The 19,054-nt window shown below is 35.4% G+C and overlaps 1 protein-coding gene across 6 annotated transcripts in view; it reads right to left on the bottom strand.

Moving 5' to 3' along the window:
- Nucleotides 1-19,054, bottom strand: part of KDM4C (lysine demethylase 4C) — a 240,174-nt gene that overhangs the window by 33,173 nt on the left and 187,947 nt on the right. The window lies entirely within an intron of this gene.

Here is a 19,054-nt window from a genome sequence, read left to right as displayed (position 1 = left end):
ACTGTTGAGTTTCTTTTCCCTTTTGCCAAAAAGAAGACCACATCAAAATAATGTCACTATTTTGTAAGTGGCACAAATAATGAGCCAATAGGAAAAGAAGACAAAGGGACATAAGCTATGTTAACTAAGTCTGGAGAACAGGTTCTAATATACTAAAAAAAATAGTACAAGACGAACTGTACTGTAAGGCATTAACAAGCATACTAGATAGAATAATTACTTCAGCAATTTCTGTAGACAACTGTTTTATATCACATATGAGAATTATCCTCTGATATCTCTCATTACAGCTAACAAAAATACAAATGTTATTGATGATCATGAAATTATTTCAGCTATTATAAACAGATTTTATGCAATAACACAAAACAATGAATTCATTAAAACATATTCTTGGAATATTGCTTACTTCCATTTCTTCTAAATTTGCTGCCTACCAAATTGCTAAACAAACTCATCTGCCTATGTTGAGAACATAACCAAAAATAATTTTCGCGTGTTTTTGCTGCATGATTAATAATTCAAAGTGTTTACTGTTAACTAACATCTAATTCTTATTCAGAGGTGACCAAAGAACTTTACTCTCCATTGTTTCTTGATTTTCATATTTTGCATAAAACCAGAAGAAATTTTATTGTATAATTCAGTGCTTAAATAGTTTCAATGGCTTCTGGCATGCAGTTTGTGACAGAAATAATACTTTTGGTAAGGGCTAGCCCTGTCAAGCTCACTGGTTCTAGTTCCTGAATCACCCTGAATGTGAAATATTCTTCAAGTTCTGCCCTCATGTTCACCCTTTGCAGGCAGAAAGTGAGCTTTCACCCTTTGAAAGCGAACTGCCTGCATGGCTTTGCACAAGCAGAAATTAAGAGTAGTCCCTAGCATCTAAACTTAGGGAAAAATTTTCACTATCATTCACTAAAGGGGCCTGAATTCAGCTCTGCTGTAGCACCATTGGGTTTAAAGACTAGTAAGAGGTAAAGACAATTTGCCATCAAAAGAAATGTTGCAGAAATTTCACTCATGGGCTGACATCTTGTTGCGTGTTTGTATTCATGTGCATGAGATCATTTTCAGGTAAGAGAAGTAACTGTTTTCCAAGGGAGCTTAGGGATTTCTTTTATATATACATATTCAGAACCTACTAAGTGGAAATTCCAGATAGAAAATACAATTGACATCTAGTATGTGTAATATCTAGATACCTCGTTCATATAAATAACAGAGCTCCTCTTGAATGCTTTTTAATACAGATATACACAAAGTCAAAAATCAGATTAATGGAAGAAGAAAGACCAAAGCACTTATGAGTATTAAAAAAAACCCAAAACAAAGAAAAAACAACCAACCACAACCCGAAACAACCACACAACAAAACAAAAAACCCCAAAACCAAGAGTGCACACAAAAAAATTCCACATGTTCTGAAATAAATACCCTGAAAATGCAGTTCAAAGAAAATGTAGAGAATGAGGAATAGGAATAAAGTAAAGTACAGCACAAACAGCATTAACCGAAGAAATTGTAACAATACAGCAGGACATGCCGGTCCCCCTTAAATTATTGGCTACACATGCACATGGGAGCAAATATGTTAACATTAAAATATGGTTGTAAGTTTCTCCTGGATCTTACTAAAGTACACCTTGGGAAATGCAAAAATCTAAAACTATAGCACGTAGTGTGTAAAACTTCAAAAAAAAGATGAACTTACAACTCTATATACACTCAATTGGTCTTTGAATTTAATATTTTAAGGTTTATTACCTTCCAGCAGTAGAAAAGCTGCAAAAAATAAAATCAGTATTACATAAGACAGCAAGAAATGCTGAAAGGGAGGCTGGAGATGTAGTCAAGAAAACTGAAAATGTGACAAATTAAATGGCATAGCCATAGCCAATCCTCAGAAATTAGGGTAAAATTTCATCCCTCCCTGTAAGGGAACTTAGTGACAACACGTCTGGCAATCTGGCATAGTTTGAGAAAACATTTCTCACAATGCTTTTCAGAGTTTAAATTTGAAAGTACTGGAAACAGTTATTAAAATACAAAATAATTATTTAAAAATATTAGAAAACAAACTGTCCAATTACCATTGACTATATTCTTATTTCAGTCACGTTGGTGTAAAATTAGTGTAACTTTGATGAAGAGTAAAGTTGCTTCAAATTTACTCTTATATAAAAGGAACACTGCTTGGTCTTAAGCATTTCTGTGAATGCAGACCAAAGTTTGCATGATGAAAGTGAAAAAATTCCCAAGCAATAAATCTATCTCACTGGCAAATACAAGGAGGGTAATTGTTACATCAGTTAACTCCAAACCCACATTAATCTTTTGTGCTACACTCATACACTCTTTAGGTATCAAAAAGGATTAAATAATGGATATGAACAGGTGGAAAAATGTTACTGTACATGCATGAAAAGAAAAAAGGCCTCCTATTTTTCCCTGTGCTTAAGGAATACCAGAAAAATTATGGAAACTATTCTCAAGAATGCAGGAAAATAATCAAGATTTGCAAATAAAGAAATATGTTTCTTGTTTTATGTAAGGTGCTATGTCCTTTGTACAAGCATGGCACTGAGGATGATGCAGATGTATCTCAGCTTTACAATGACTATCAAACTGAGGCATGAATTTTGAAAAGTACACATAAAAGTCCAGTGTTCAAGCAAACTACAGCTTGCATAACTGTATTAAGACAACATGGTCCCCCATTCAGATGTAAGAGAAAAAGCCCCTTCATATTTGAAACTGTACATCGAATACTCAATCAATTTTAATTGATAAATAAAATCAGAACACATAAACCCAAAGCAGAGCAAGCTATAAAACAATCTGTTTGGCATACACTTTTGGAATATTAGCTGAACTACATACCAAATTGTATATTGGCTATAAGCAGTAAACTGAACTGCACTGTGTCTGGCCTATACAGGCAATTCCTTCCCTCCCTGGCTTGTGAAAAATAACAGATTTATCATACTCTCACTTGGGGTTTTACAACATGTGAATTTAAATTTTTTTAAAAACTTTTTTCATATGTTGATTTTAAAAACTTTTTTCGTATGTTGACATTATTTATTATAGTGTGGTGATGCATTAAAAAAAAAAGGGAAGATGATGCAAATGTACAAAAAATAAAGAATTAAAACAATCCCACTGAAAGTGACCAAAGGAAAAAAGCATCCAAATCACAAGAGAAGAAAGGGAACTACTGCCTGTGAAGACTTGAAGACTGAGGTTTCACTCTCCCCAGAACTCTTCCCTGAATTCTGACTTTCATAAGTTTGTAAAATGAAGGAATCATACAGAATGGATGATTCCTTCATTTTACAATCCCAAACTATTCCTGCAAAACAAAAGGTCTAAACACTTCTCTGTCAGGGCTAACCTTGTATTTAGGTATGCAAGTTACTGCTTTTGAAACTAACAAACTTGACATACCATGAACACGTTTTCTAAAATACAATAATGCTAATCCAAGTCCCAAATGACAGTTTTTCAGTACTTTGAAACTACAGCTGTTCCTACCAGCTAAAGCAATTCTAGACAGCTAGGAAGAATGTCATTTTGATTTAATGATTGCTAGATATTAGTGCAAAGCAGAGACTGAGGGGAAAGTAACTGAGGATCAATCTTAATCAGAGATCCAGATGCAAAATGAATTGGAGAATAAATAAAATTGTTTATATAACTGGAGATTTAAGAATATAGGACAGAACAATGTACTGCAATTTTCTAGATTGTGAAATGACCTCTTTTTGCTCCCCAAAAGAAAAATATTCTGCTGCAAATGAATTTTATCATCACGGAATAGCTCTTTAATGTTAATAGTCTGTAAATCTATAAACAGAATGGATTTTAAAGAACAAGTTTGAGGAAACTGGATGTCAGCATTTTGCAAAAGACAGCCCTCTGGTAACTTTTAAAATAATTTTTATGCATCCTTATTTAAAGATTTAGAAATTGCTTCCCTCAAAAGGAGTGGTATTTGCAAATAAAATTCCAGTCCCTAAAAGGATCATGAATTAATCACAGTAGCTGTGTTTTCTGATGGAAGGATTTATGAAAATAAGCACAAGCTGAGGTCAAAGCAAAAAGCCAGGGACGGATTTTAGGAAACAATTTTGAGTATTAATTTCTCCCCAAAATTATTTCTATGTCTTGGCAATCAAAATTACTTAAGTGAAGGAGTTCACTGTAGTAAAGCATTAAATGCTACAAAAAGAAGCTAGTTCAAGAGAGCCTCAAAGAATTATTAGATTTTCAAATATTACTAAAAATCATTCCATAAGATTTCTGTTGCTCCTGCTGCTGCAGATGGTTAGTAACTACTAGTCAGTAACTGTCTTGTATATTCACACCCTCTTTTATATATTTGCTGGTTTTTTCCCTTCTATATATCATTTGAAATATTAAGACAGAGACACTACTGAAAAATTAAGAAAATTAATGAAAAATCACCTGTTTTTTTCCATAATGTCTGCTTTATCATATCTTCATTTTATGATGAACCCACTTTGCTTCAGAATTTATATTACCAGACAAGCAAAAATTGCTATTATATATAAACACACCCTAGATATGAAAAGTCAGCTCTACTGTAAGCAATACTACCCATAGATACACATAAATTTTTAACAGAGCAAAGATTTTACAGAGAATATTGGCAGAAGGAGGTTCACAAGCTTATCAGCTGTGATAACCTGTTACAATATTAAATTCACAGTGAAACTAATCTTTTCCTTCTCCATTTCAAAGCCAGAACATGGAATAAAAGTGACAAAGATTACAGCAAGGGCTGGCAGCAAGGTACTGGCACAGAGATTTGTTAACGATGCGTGGCACAGTCAGAAGATGAATACGATGAAGACATTTGACACATTATCTGCAGATCAGTGAGCACATGTTGTCTGCACAACTATCTTTCAGAATACAAAGTCAGGACTTAATTTTGGCAGAGAGCATTGTCTGTTTCTATGGAAACAAACTCATTACTGGTTTTACACTTTATGTTTCCCTTTATTCCTAATTAATTTAAACCAAGATGAGTATTGGAGCTATGAAACTGACAGCATCAGATACATGTGAAGAAAGAGTTTGTTAGATGACATATTCTACTTCATTGGTTAGGCTGTTCAGGCCACTATATAAAATTACCTAGGAATGTTAGAGGAAGTACCAAGAGACTTCCTCTTCCTTGCATCTCTCTGGTATTTCAAACGTAACGACCAGTACCTCGGGGAAAAGCCACAGAGCTTGCAGAAAACGATTTGTGATTTCTTACTATTCAGTAAGTCTGCCTATAGTATGGGACTATGGCAAATTAAAGATGGCAGACATTATCTAGATTTAGGCAAAATTCCTTTAGTTGTAAATTTCACCAGAGAACTAAACATAACACTTATGCAACAGCAGCAATTAGAGACAGTAACCCTATTCTCTAGTAACTCTGTGACAATGTTGTTTTGTGTCTACTCCCAATGAATGAACTTTTAAGTCGTTTAATTTTGAATTAAACATGAAAAGATTGAAATCGTGACACATATGTATGTTGATTTAAAATAGAATTTTAACAGCTGATAAAAAACTACCAGGACTTCCCAAAATCACATATAAATACAGTATCCATCAATTATTTCAATCAAACTGTTATGGTAATATTAGCTTTTAATTAATAGGAGAGGGAAGACAAAAATATAGTGCAGAGGTAAGAAAAATCTGGTTTCTCCTGAAGCATGGCTTGTGTGATTGAAAGTAGTTAAACAGTAGGTTAAAAGAGAAGGAAAAAGAATCAAAGAAAACAAAACCCTTAGCGAAGAAGTACTTATTTTGGAAGCACATGAAAGGATTCTGCTTCTGTGATACACTATGCAGTCTCAGTAGCTGGTAAAACAGGTGCTGTGAGGCAAAAGGTAAGAAATAAAAGGCCCTGTTAGAGCTTCAGCTGTGGTCTCACAATCACCATATCTATAGCTATGCCATCTCTTGAGAAATAAACTGCTGCATATTTATTATAAGTATTCTTGAAGTATTCAAATTCATAATGACATTCCAACACCATTGGAATAAGCACTGTCATTAAGTCCCTAGTTTTTTTCAGGATGGAGCAGTACCATTAGCACTCTACACTGTCAAAGATACTCTGAAAGTACTTGAGATGTCTCTAATCCTTTCCATAGAGATCTACCGATGAAAATACCATATAAACATGTCTCTAGTATCTCCTCAGTTGTATTTACAATTATTAAATGGAAAACATTAATCAGCAACACCTTCTTTAAAAAGAAGAGGGAATATTCTGCTAGCACATATTCACTGAACACAAGAATAAGCGCCTCTTTCTTCCAGATTCATATACATCAGGTGACACTGAGAATTTAATCATCCTAACTCTTCTTTTATCCACTTCATATCCACCTGCTCTCAAAAATAGTAATAGGTGACTGTGAGCCCAAAGTTTACAATGAGACTCTCAAGATTTTATCTTGTTGTTTTTACATAGTCATGTATTTTTTACACACATTTTTATTAGAGACAAACCAAATCTTTTTTCCAGATCATGTTTCTTCCCCTGTAGGTTTGAAATGTTGCAGATCTTGTGGGTTTTTTCCCTCATGATTTTCACCTTATATCCTCCAGATTGTACTATAACAAACACACAGGATTTAAAAGATTTTTTTTTTTTAAGAAGCACTGTGCCTGTACTCAGTGCATCTTTCAGGCATCCTGAAATGAACAAGAAATGATTGATGCTAGAATTGGAAGGGCAAAATTTCAAGAAGATTAATACAGAAGGTTGGAAAGAATCTCCTTTTCTTCATTCTTCAGGAAGAAAGCCTTTTTATTAAAACTTTCCTTCCAATTTGCATAGATCAGTTAGAATAGATTTGCCATTTACACTAAGGCTAAAATATCTGACAAGCTGTGAAATGCCATTTAGGCTGAAAAGGTGATGAGGCATCATTTCACTGCCTCACTGCTGCAGCCTCCAGGCATCCCCACTATTATACTTTAACTGCACTTTTTCCAGCTGATTCCTATAGGCATTACTGAAGTTTATGGCAATGGTCAAGTAAAGGTTTTTTTCTGCACTATAGTGATTCAGTCAGACACTTCTAAACCCCACTGTGTAGCAGAGAGACAAAAAAACTGTGCAAAACATGTGAAAAACAATTCCAAAGAATAATGGAGGTTAGTGAGGACCTCCAGAGCTCATGTAGAACAACACTGACAAGGCAGACCTAAATCAGGTTGCATAAGGCCCATCCAGCTGACTTCTGAACATCTACAAGGACAAAGATCCTTCAACCTTGCTGGGCACCTGTTCAAGTGTTCAGCTATCACCCTTCATAGTAAAAACTCTTTTCACAGCACTGGAATTTACCATGTTTGATTTGTGTTCTTTGCCTCTCAAGCTACCACCACACACCTCCAACAAGCATCCGCTCCCTCTTGCCTGTATCCTCTGATTACCTCTGTATAAGCAGCAGTGAAATCTTTGCAAAAAGGTGTCTCTTTTCCAGGCTGAACATACCCAGTTTCTTCAGGCCCTCTGTATACATTCTGTGCTCCAGATCTGACCATCTCAGTGACCTTACACTGGACTTGCTCTCATATGTCAATAAAAGGCAGACCAGGTGCTGTCTTAACAATAGTCAAATAAAAGGGAAGGATGGATCAATACCCTGGGCCTCATAGCTACACTATTACAAATGATGGCCTGGATGCAGTCTGTCCCCTGCTACAAGGGAACACTGTTGATTCATGCTTAACTTCTCCATCATGATCCCCACTGGTTTTCCTGCAAAGCCAATCAAGCTAAATTCCAGCAACAGACTTTGTATTATTCAATTTCCAAAGAGACAGTTTCCCCATAAAATAGACCATAGCTGCACAAAGTATTTAGAGACGACATCTAGAATTTGCCAACTCAGAAGAGTCTTTAACAGACAATGAATACAGAACTTTAAGCCCTGTATGGCCATTTCAGGTTCCAATTTTTCATGAACTGCCATTTAATGCAAAGTGTTGCTCTGAGTAATATTATTTATACATAGTAGAGAAATCAGCACTGCTTCTACATAGCTTATTTTTTAATAATTGCATTATGGTACGTCATATAAACACATCCAAACACACAGAAATTTGCCATTCTAGTAAGATAGCAATTAAAATTAGGCCATCCAGATGCAGCATTGAATAGATTACATTCTTAGCAATATCTCAAAAAGAATTTATGAAATTAAGAAATGCAAAGACAGTTTTCATCAAAATAAAGGTACCACCATCCAATAAACTATCCTTTTGAGAATGGCAAGGTAGTATGGTAATATCCACAAACTAAAAATGTATTTCCATACAGACACCAAAATAAAAAGTATTACTAAAGAGACAATTGTATAGAATTTAAGATACTCAAGTTTCAATACTCAGAAACAAGAATCTCTGTCAGGCTCAAAAAAAAACTTCTGATGACAACAAAAGCATACATATCAAAATTCCTTCTACCTACTAGCATGACAGTAATGTGCTGCTTCGCATCTTAAAAGATTAGAAGACAGGAATGGACTTCAGTATACGTCCTCTGGGTGAGAAGGGGTCATAGCCAATTATGTAGGTGAATGCACTTTGCCTCTGGGAAGGAAAATATTGTGCTTGTGAAGCACACTGAATGAGGCCACAGCTGCTTGTCAAGTTGTTCTCTGTTGAAGGGAAGCTGCTGTGGACAGAATACACTACTAGCAAATTAGGATAAATAAAAACATTTAGTGTACTTATGTTACTGGCCATGAAATATCTGTCATCCCTACAGTAAATTGAGCCATGCCATTTCCAGGTAATAAAAATAGCATATAAACAACCAAGTAAGTCAAAACTTGGAATAGAGGGATATTTCAGAGTTACAGCTGTACGGGGTATTTTTTGTTTAGTGTGGGCTTCTTTTTTTCATTCTTGTTGTTTGGGTTTTTGGTTTTTTTTTTGCCTGAGGATGGGGTCAAGGCACACATAAGTTTAACATGCACTGTATCACAGAAAATTTACTTTTCGGTCGTAAAAAGCTTGAGGGACCTCACAGCTGACAAAGAAAAGATTATTACCCAAAAGTCAAAACTTGTTTTTCAGCAGAGTTGATGTTAACATTGTACCTAACCAGAAAATTTGAACAGACAAAAGTGATATGGCAGCACAGAAAATGTATAGTATTTTTTAAGACATATTAAAATGTATTACGCATAAGAAGTTTATAAAGATTCTACAATCTAAAATGAATCAGTTGTAGTATCTCAGAAAGAGAAAGCTATTTCGAAATGTTTCCCTCATTTCTAAGTTCTGTCCTAACTTCACTAAGTAAATATTCAGGGAATCAGACACAGAAGAGGGTGAGTTTTGCCTTAAGAGTATTTATCTATGATAAAAATTCAACAAATCATTGTTCTCTCTAGACTGAAACATATTAGTTGTTAATATATTTACTGGTTAAAATAATTATTGGCAAAAAATGCAGAAGCATTGTATTTAAAGTAGTTTTTGCCCCTCCATCTTTAATTTTTTTCCTCTTACTTTCCTCAAGAGATTAAAAAAAATAAAAGTACAGTATGTCATCTTTATTGTGGACATGTAAGCAAATGACCTTTTGGTTAAGAAAGTATCATATACTTTTTTTGGTTAAGAAAATATCATATACATTCTTTGGTTAAGAAAGTATCATCCTTCTTGCATAAACCCAAAAGTATGTGGATGTCAGCATAGCTGCAAAGCGTTCCAAGTCTGCCGTGGAAACAACATTTTTATTTCAAAATATTACAACTGCTCACTGCAGACAATTGGCATGAAAGCTCCCAATCCAAGCTCATTGACAGCTTCTGGAGTGGACAGATGAGGCATGGAAAATATTTTAAATTAGTTCATTTATCTTGCTCAGACATGGGAAGTGATGGAGAATTTTTCATGTTTATAGGAAAAAAAAACAGAGAGAGAGAGAGAGAGAGAGATAAGAAGGGTGGAAGAGGGGAAAGGCAGGAGTAAAGCTGAGTGAAAAGGTGGAGGAAATGAAGGAAAAAAGGTAGAAGGAGGATAAAAGCAGGGTAAAAGAAGAAAGTGGATAAAGTGATGGGAAAGAGGAAAAAGGTAGAAAGGGAGGAAATGGGGAAAGAAAGTACCTTTTTATATAAATTATTACCAGTTAAGCCAAATTGCACACATAATGCATTTTTTGTTAATTAGAAAATATACACCCCAATACTAGCCAAGCTAGCAGATGTCTTTAACTGGTTTTGATTTTATCTCCACAGTTTTCTGAGAATCAACACTGGGTTTTATTACTGTATCAAACACATCCAGATTTAAATTATTTTTGTCCTAAGGACTCAGACTATAGATATTTTTCAAACATGCTTCAGAAACTCCATTAAAGAATACAATAGCTTAAATATATATTTATTTAATACAGTGTCTTATTGCCAGGGATGATATTGGAGCCCAAGACATCATATAATAAGGGAAATGGCTTAAAGAACAGACTAATGTTCCAATGCCTCCTAGGAATATGATTCTGACAAATTCAGACACAGATGGGCTTCCTCCTCCTGCTTCAAACTTGGATCACTCTATGGTAACACCTAGAAATGCAGTACTATATGAAACCCATAAGAAAATCAAAAATATCTGGTATGTACATATCAAACTTCAGTGAGAAGCTCATAGGGAATCTTGTCACAAATAATGAAGGGTGTGGAAATTTATGTATGAACATAGATTTTGTATCAGAATAATGACAAAATATTACAAAGGTCTGCAATTACTAACTTTCTGCAGTATCAGTTCTAATTCCTTATATAAAGAGGCTTTGAATACTATTTATTTTGAATATATCAAATAATTCAAACGTATTTCTCATTCTAAAAGTAAATAGAAAAGTCAAACAATGCAGTTCTAAAAGAAGCTGAACAAAAATGAATGTGTGTCTTGGGTATTTTCAACAGGGATACCCCTATGGATAACATCTGATTATATTCTGTAGTGCTATTTCTTGTACACAACTCAAATTTTGCTTCATATAGAAACATGTATGTCTAGTGTTTATATTTTTAATTTATCCACTATGTCTTGTCCTTTAACTACCTTTTCAGATGCAGTGATTAGGTTTGAAGGAAGTAGACTTTTCCTCATATTTTCTCTTCAATGTTTTCCATTCTACAATTTCCTGCTCTGGGAAATACTTTGTATCCTTGACAGACATGGAATTAATTTGTTTAGCATTGAGTATTTAGCAATGACTGGTATTGAAGGGCAAGCTGGTCTCTCTTCCACTGTGATGCCCAGTCCAATAAAACAGCATTACAGAAAGAAAATTTTTATAAGCTGATTACCAGTTCAGTGTGTTTACTGACTCATCTATTTGGTCTAAGTGGACCCATTTAGCATGCAAACTATTTTGTGCGATTTTAAAATACACCTTTTTGCATCTTTGCCATCTAGCTGCATACTTTTCTTTCCCAAAAAGCATAATCCATTTACCACTGCAAACGGAACTTCATTAAATTAATAAGTCCTGGGCCTGGTCCACTGGCCCAGTTGTCCAATCTGGAGAGCTTCTGCATTTGTATCACAAACATTTTCATTAATGCAGGACTCATTCATGGGGACACAAACTCCTAAGTACAGATCTAATTTTAAAGTCAATTTTTAAAAATTTCCTACCAAGTGCTAGCAGCAACAATATGTAGGAAAGTGTGAAAGCACAATATTTCAAAAATCACAGAACAGGAATAACATGTAGCCTATAGCCTGACTTTTGAAACCCATTTTCTGGACTTCTTTTTGACTTGTTAGACTTTTGGAAGATACTCTTTCTCTCCACACAGTGCAACCAACTCCTTTGTTAATGGACCACTAAAAGATGCCTCATTGTGTCTTAATGGCATAATACATTACAGAAGTCAGGTGAAGGAAGGAGTTACACCTCTCAGTCTGAAGACATGTCATACAAAAAGCAATAGCTGCTATTTCCAGAAAGAAATATAACAACAATTTGCAAACATAGCCCTGCCAAGTAATTGGTGAACTTTGGAAAATTTGTCTATCACAGAAAATATTTTTTATCACTTGTCCAAAATTCAGCTAAACCCTTTAATAAACTAGAGTCTGACTGGAACAACGAACACGAATTTTAACATGCCACTCATTTGTCTAAGCAACTTGATAAATTTTTAAAGCAGATGTGTAATATTTCAAAGCACAGCTTACTTGTTTCAGCTCCTAGATAGCCCCCAATTGATCCAGTACACTGTGTTTGATCCCTAAACACATTTTCAACGTTTATTCAGGAACTGATTCAGTGCAGAGAAGTTTTCACCCCATACACTGTCAATTTGTTAAACACAACCTAGTGACTCAAGACTAGAGAAAAAAAGACATGGATATTTGGATGCATGAAGTATCACAGTACAGAACAGTTAATACAGTGATATGGAGGCACTCATGATAGCCAAACTTTATGTGCAACTGTGAATCACTAACAGACTTTTTTCCACAGGTCTGTGCAACATTACAACCATATCATGGTTTGACACTGTCTAGAAGCCAGGTACCCACACAAAATCATTCCCTTATTCTCTTCTGCTGTAGTTGAGCAGAGGAGGGGAGGGGGAAAGAATTAAAAGGCTAACAAGGTGAGGTAAGCATCAGGAGAAAAAAACAGGCTCAAAACTCAGAAGGTATGAAGGAAAAAAATTTGTTAACAGAATTAAAAGAAAAATATTCTTATTAAAAGAATAATAAGAACTAAAATAAATATTTAGAACACCTTTCCCCCTGCCCCCCTCAGCACTTTTTTCCTTCCCATTAACAGCAGGGGGAGACAAAACATGGGGGTTTTAGTCAGCTTGTCACTTTTAAAAATCTTCTTTCAGTTCACTTTGGGAGACGAGTCTCTTTTGTTACATCATGGGGTCCTTCCCACAGGAGACAGCTCTCTGTGAATTTCTCCAACATGGTTCTGATTTTCACGAGTAGCAGTCCTGCCTGACCTGCTGTAACCCGAGTCCCTCCCACAGGCAAAGCAGTTTTCCCACAACAGTTTGTGTGGGTAATTAGTTCATCGGGTGTAATCTTTTAGGCATGAGCTGTTTCTAGTTTGAAAGCAAGGGTCCTCTTTCTCTATCTGTGGAAGCAAGGGTCTTCTCTCTCTGTTAGAGTTTCCCACTAAATTACAGCTTTTCGGCATCTACGTGCTCCAGCATGACCATCCTTTCTCATGGGATATGAGTGGACCCTCTACATCCATCCCCCCATGCACTTAGTGAACTACAGGGAAACAGTTTATTGTATTATAGTCCTCACCACACTTGCAGAAGAATCTCAGTTCCAATGCCCAGAGCACCTCGTCCTCCCCCTCCCCTCCCTCCTTTTCAACAACCTTAGTATGGCCATGTTGTTTTCTCTGTGTGTTTTCACCTCTTCCTTTTTCTTACCCAGGAGAAAACTGCCCCTAAGTTCATTTGTTCTCAAGTTCTATCAATTGAAAAGTTTTTATAGAGTTCTGCAGTGTTGGAAGGTTGATCCTGTCTGGGCTTGGAACTGAGGCAACTGCTCACCATGCTTCTTGCTGTTGGCCATGTGGCTCCCCCCGGCACCCCGCAGTGCCGGCCACCGCAGCACTGGCTACATTCAGAGCCTCTCTTCATGCTGGTCACCAAAAGCCAAAGCTACTGCCGCCACTTCTGCCCCTCTCTTCGCAGCACGGCCGGCTATAAGCAGCTAACAGGCAGAGTTTGCTGCAAACCATACAGAGATGGCATGGCCGCTCCTGGCCTCAGGGCTGCTCCTGGCATCGCGATGGCTCCCGGCAGCTGTGCCAGGATGGCCCCTTGGTGGCTGCCTCCCCACCCCTTGAAAGAAGGAAAGTTGCCCGTGTTTTTTCCTTTCTTACATGTGTCATCACAGAGGAATTACTAGCTTCTCTAACTGGCTTAGGAGCATGCCTATTTTCAGAGTCAGCCCAAAATTAATTTTGCCAGGCATGGAGGAAGCTTGTAGCAGCTTGCCACAGAAAAATCACTTCCATGGCTGGCTTCTTCCTATCTCCTCAAAAAATCAAGCCATTCAAAACCAACACAGACTAATAAACCCCTGTGATTCTGGTGGGGGGGCCACACACAGTATAAACCTTCATATAGCATGTACCTGGCACAGCACCCTCAGAGCAGTGCCTGAGAGGACACTTAGGACTAACGTCTGAGAGAGCTCACTGTAGCTGGATATCAGACAGCAGGCAATACTGAGCATCTGCATACCACAGAAAAGACAAAGCATCTGTATACCACAGAAAAGACAAAGAGATCAAAAACTGATTTCTTTGAAGTCCTGTAGATCAGTCAAGTCTGTAGATGATAAAACGGGCATTTGCCCATTTCATGCCGATGGGGTTGACACAAATCTCTGTAACAGTAATTCACCTTTCATTTTTAACTTCATCTAAAAATAGCAGCTTCAGCACTGAGGAGGTCACATTTGGTAATCACACATTTAAAAAGTTGGGTTTAAACTTTTTACAGAATTATTTATAGAGGTACAAAGGAAAGCTGAAAAAGGAAATGGAAAAGCATATAGAATCTTTATATTATTTAAGATTTGAAGTCTATGTTTTATTGCTTTCACTGCTTCATGCTGAAATACTGTGGAGTCTTTTATTTCTCTCATTTTACATCATCACTTTACTCACATTTTTAATTTATTATTAACAGCCAGTTTTTGAGCTTCAAGGAAGTTTATCCAGAGAAACATAGTAGAAGTTAGCAGATCACACTAAGTTCTTAGAGATAGTCATTGCTAAGTCAGAAAAAGGCGAAGAACATAACCAATTAAAAAGCAAAAGTAAAGCTGCTTTCTCCTAATGTGAAATTTTTAAAAAATTCTATTTCTCATAATTCATTCTTTAAAACAGCAATTCTATATTTCTTTATGGTAATGTTCAAGAAAAGTGTAAACTCTTGGAAATTTCCTCTACATCCCTTTGTCCTGGAGATACTGGATATAAAGAATTGTGTGATTTAGAGCTGAAAATTAATGACTATTAAGTGGAGATGAGTTTAGTTATCAGCAATCAGGCAAATATCTGTTTTGAACAAAATCATTGAAATTGTGGGTTTTGCTCTAGAAAATACATTCTGGGATCCTGGTGATAAATTATACAAAGCCTGGTGAAGTTTCTTGGAAACCCACTTCCACTACCATGGCTAGCATATAATTTCCAGTGCCAGAAATCAGGACTCTATATGAACTATCATGAACTACTCTAGGCAATTTTGAGTCTAGTCTGCATCAGTTTGATTAATTTTGTATTATTGCAAAAAAAAAAAAAAAAATTGTGCACTTTCATGTCTACATATGTAGGTATATATATTTACTACAGTACACTTTGCACACTAAAATTGGTTTGCAAATGAGTTCCAGACACTCATTCGCTTCTTTCATTTTGTTTAATACACTTCTGAAAGAGCTCATTCAAAGTCATGAATCCTTGAAGCATTTTCAGAGTTCTTTCTTAGCTGATTTTTATCTGTCACTCACTGATTTCACTACTTGAGGTCATTTCAACCTGAACCTGTTTCACTCTATAAGCACAGAGCCAAGACCTTTTAAACTTAAGATCTTTCCTTTTACTGAAGTTTCTGTCTAGACATTACTATCAACTATGAACAGCAACATGAAAAAAAATAATGATGATAATAATAATAATAATAATAATAATAATAATAATAATAATAATAATAATAATAATAATAGTCTTCTTTTGACTTAATCATTTGACTTAGTAAGTTATCAGACACACAAAATCCTCCAAGTTGAAGAAAAAGTGAAGACCTAAGTAAATCTTCTAGGAACTTTGACACTCAAAATATGTGGTATTTTTCAATGGTACATGACCATATTTTAAATAAGCAATGTGGTCCTCTCAAGTGTCAACAGAAATTAAAAGAAATATGACTGAATATGTGCAACAATCTTGTGTCTAGTCTTTATTTACAAATTAACAGTTTGAGTAGCTTCTTTGTCTTCAGCTGGGTTTTTCACAATTGACCTTCTGCCTTGAGTCCCCCAAAAGATGGTAGAATACATAATAGGATATATGAAAATATAATGTATTGAAGCTCTATATTCAGTGACTATCAATACCACTAAAGTGGCAGTAAATATCTAATCAAGTTCTCTCACTTAAATTAATATACAATATAGTAACCAAAAGCAAGTAATAAAATTCTGCCTAGTACAATTAAGAGTCAATAATTAGAAAATATTGGAGATGGGGAGAGGTATGTATGTTCTATGTTTGTGCAAAGTTCAGTATAATTTAATAAAATCTGTTCTCAGTGTCTAAGTAATTTCCGCGTATGGTCAAGATTGTTCACAATTCTAATAGTCTTTCCATGCCCTGTGGATTTCAGAGGATCAACAAAAAGCCAAAGACAGAGACTCTAAAAGAGTAATAATGTGCTTATTGCGGTTCCCATTAGTGAAAACATGACAGTATGTATTTCAGTGCACTGACAAAGGCATTTAAATTTCAATACTGTTGAAATGTTGAGTTTTTTGTTTGCTGGAGACAAATGATACAGCTTGTCCATGATTAGGTACAACTTCTCCACATTAATTTTTGCAGATTTTTCAATTCAGCAAACATGAGAAAAAACTAAAATGTAGCAAATACATCCACTACAACTGCACGTAACTTTTACAGCAGAAATTAAGACAAAGTAATTTCTCACTGAGAAAACAAACAAATTTCAGAAGTAATGAGCACTAGAGAATTTAAACACTTTTGGGGGGTTTTATTCTCTTATTTTTCCAAGCTGCACAAGGAAGGAAATCCATGAAATTACATACCACTAAGTTATCACTCATTATGAAATTACCAATTAAACTCTTCATACTAAGTTTAGCACTCACAGACATTTACTGAAATGGAATCAGACTCTTCATTTGCTAAGAGAGGAGAATTTGTTCAAGACATGTTTTATGAAATACCTTTGGATGATACAGGAGGCAGAGGAGAGGTCCCTAAACGAACTTAGAAAGTTCTTAGGTGCTAACTAATTCAACCCCAGGCAAAGAAAGCAGTACACATACCCCACCTGGATATTACAACAAACAACAAAGCAGCAGCTGCCTTTAGCAGTGCAAGAAATGTTAGAGCAGGCATATGAACTGTGACTCTTGAAACATGACATCGTGAGTCTGCATTGCCTCACAACTTTTCCAATGTGAGTTTTTCAGTAAATTAACCCAACATATCTGAAACCTGACCCAGGACACTTGAGTTTGGCATGACAGAAAGATCTTAATCAGGGCAGACTGAAGAGCACAACATAGATTATTTGAAAGACAAGACTTCATGAAGTCTCTTCTGCTCATACTGACACTGCATTAGCATTTATTATTAATGTGTAAGGCAAAATAATCAGGCCTTTATTTAACAAGCATGTGCAACCTAAGACGCACTGATTTTGCCACAGTGCAGGCTTTAAATTACATAGTAGGGTAAATTAGCTAAAAAATATCCACACGGAAAACTTGTTTGAAGTGTGGCACTTCAAACAAGAGCAACCATAATTACTATTTTCAAGCACTAGTCAATATGCAGAAACATCGTAACTGATGATTAATATGACAAGTATGGTAAAGAGTAACTCACCTGTGCTTAAAGCTAGGATAAAGTGAAAGGTACTGATAAGATAATTTATCAAAACTACCAGATAAAAATGGATAACTATGACACATTCCTTAAAGATGCTAGTTACCAGCAATACAGACCCCAGAGATCTTCAGGAAGACCTCTACAGCAAAAATTCCATTTTCTTGTCCCTCCAGAGCTGTGCATTGAAAGAAAAAGAATCTCAAAATTTTAAAGAGTAATTCTAAAGAATGTAAAGAGTCACATACTCATATTGCCAAAAGTTTGTTAATTAGAGAATCTGAAAATCCACACTCACCTACTTTCTACCTATTTGTTTTAAAGTGCAATATTTCCATATTCTCTACAAGTCTAATGCAAGACCCCAGGTGTCCATCTTTAATGCAGTGAGCCAGTGCATATGCTCAAATGCGTAATGCTGTTTTCTGCCACAGTGAACTTCCAGCAAAACAGATTTTCAGGAAAACAGAATGCTTTGAAAAGATATTGAAATAAAAGGAACATGCTACTTTTGCTTTGTCAGAGGTGAGAATATTTTAAGTGTCTATTGAGTTTTGATGTCTCTTTTAATATGCTGCCTTCATTAATTAATAAAAAAGCAATAATTTTTTTCCCATACTTCCCATTTTTTTTTTCCCAGAAAAATATGTTTAAACTTTGATTCATTAAATGTCCCTGTAAATTTCCCTTAAAAATCAAAAAGGAGTATTAAAAAGTTACTACATTTGATAAATCAGTTGGTTTTTCTAGAGTTGAATTTTGTGCATTTTCTATTCCACAGAGAGCAACTGATGGATTTCACTGGTTGATAGACATAGCTTACTCAAACAGAATGCGATATAAATGTATTAATATAAACTTATTTTACAAGGATGATACAGCTGTTTCCAGGGAGAAAATGTACATAACAACTCACTCTATTCCAAATTTTTAGTTCACAGGCCTAAACAGAAGATGTTACAAGTCCTCCTATAGTCCATGTTTATGCAGGTCCTTATAAAACACAGGAGTAAGAGAGCCATCATGCATCCAGTTTTGCTGAAAATTTTAAGTAGTTGCAGAACACTTAGACACTGAGTTTGGAAGTATACTTCTTTTCCCAGGTTTAGACACAATTGGTGACAACTCAAGGCTCCTTGCAGAGCAGTTTAAACATAATTTTTCATAATAATCAGAATTATTTCTAGAATATAAAACAAAATCCAAAAATTAGCTTTTGAACTTCTCAACAAGTTTTAAAAGCAGGTCACAGATACCTCTGTAAAAAACTTCAAATATGTATTAACACCCAAGAAAATAGATGAGGCCTGCACTATTTTATCCTTTGACAACATTCTTCTCATCAATGTTTTC

Source organism: Passer domesticus, chromosome Z, assembly GCF_036417665.1.
Source record: "Passer domesticus isolate bPasDom1 chromosome Z, bPasDom1.hap1, whole genome shotgun sequence".
NCBI lineage: Eukaryota > Metazoa > Chordata > Aves > Passeriformes > Passeridae > Passer > Passer domesticus.
This window is presented reverse-complemented; position numbering and strand designations above follow the sequence as displayed.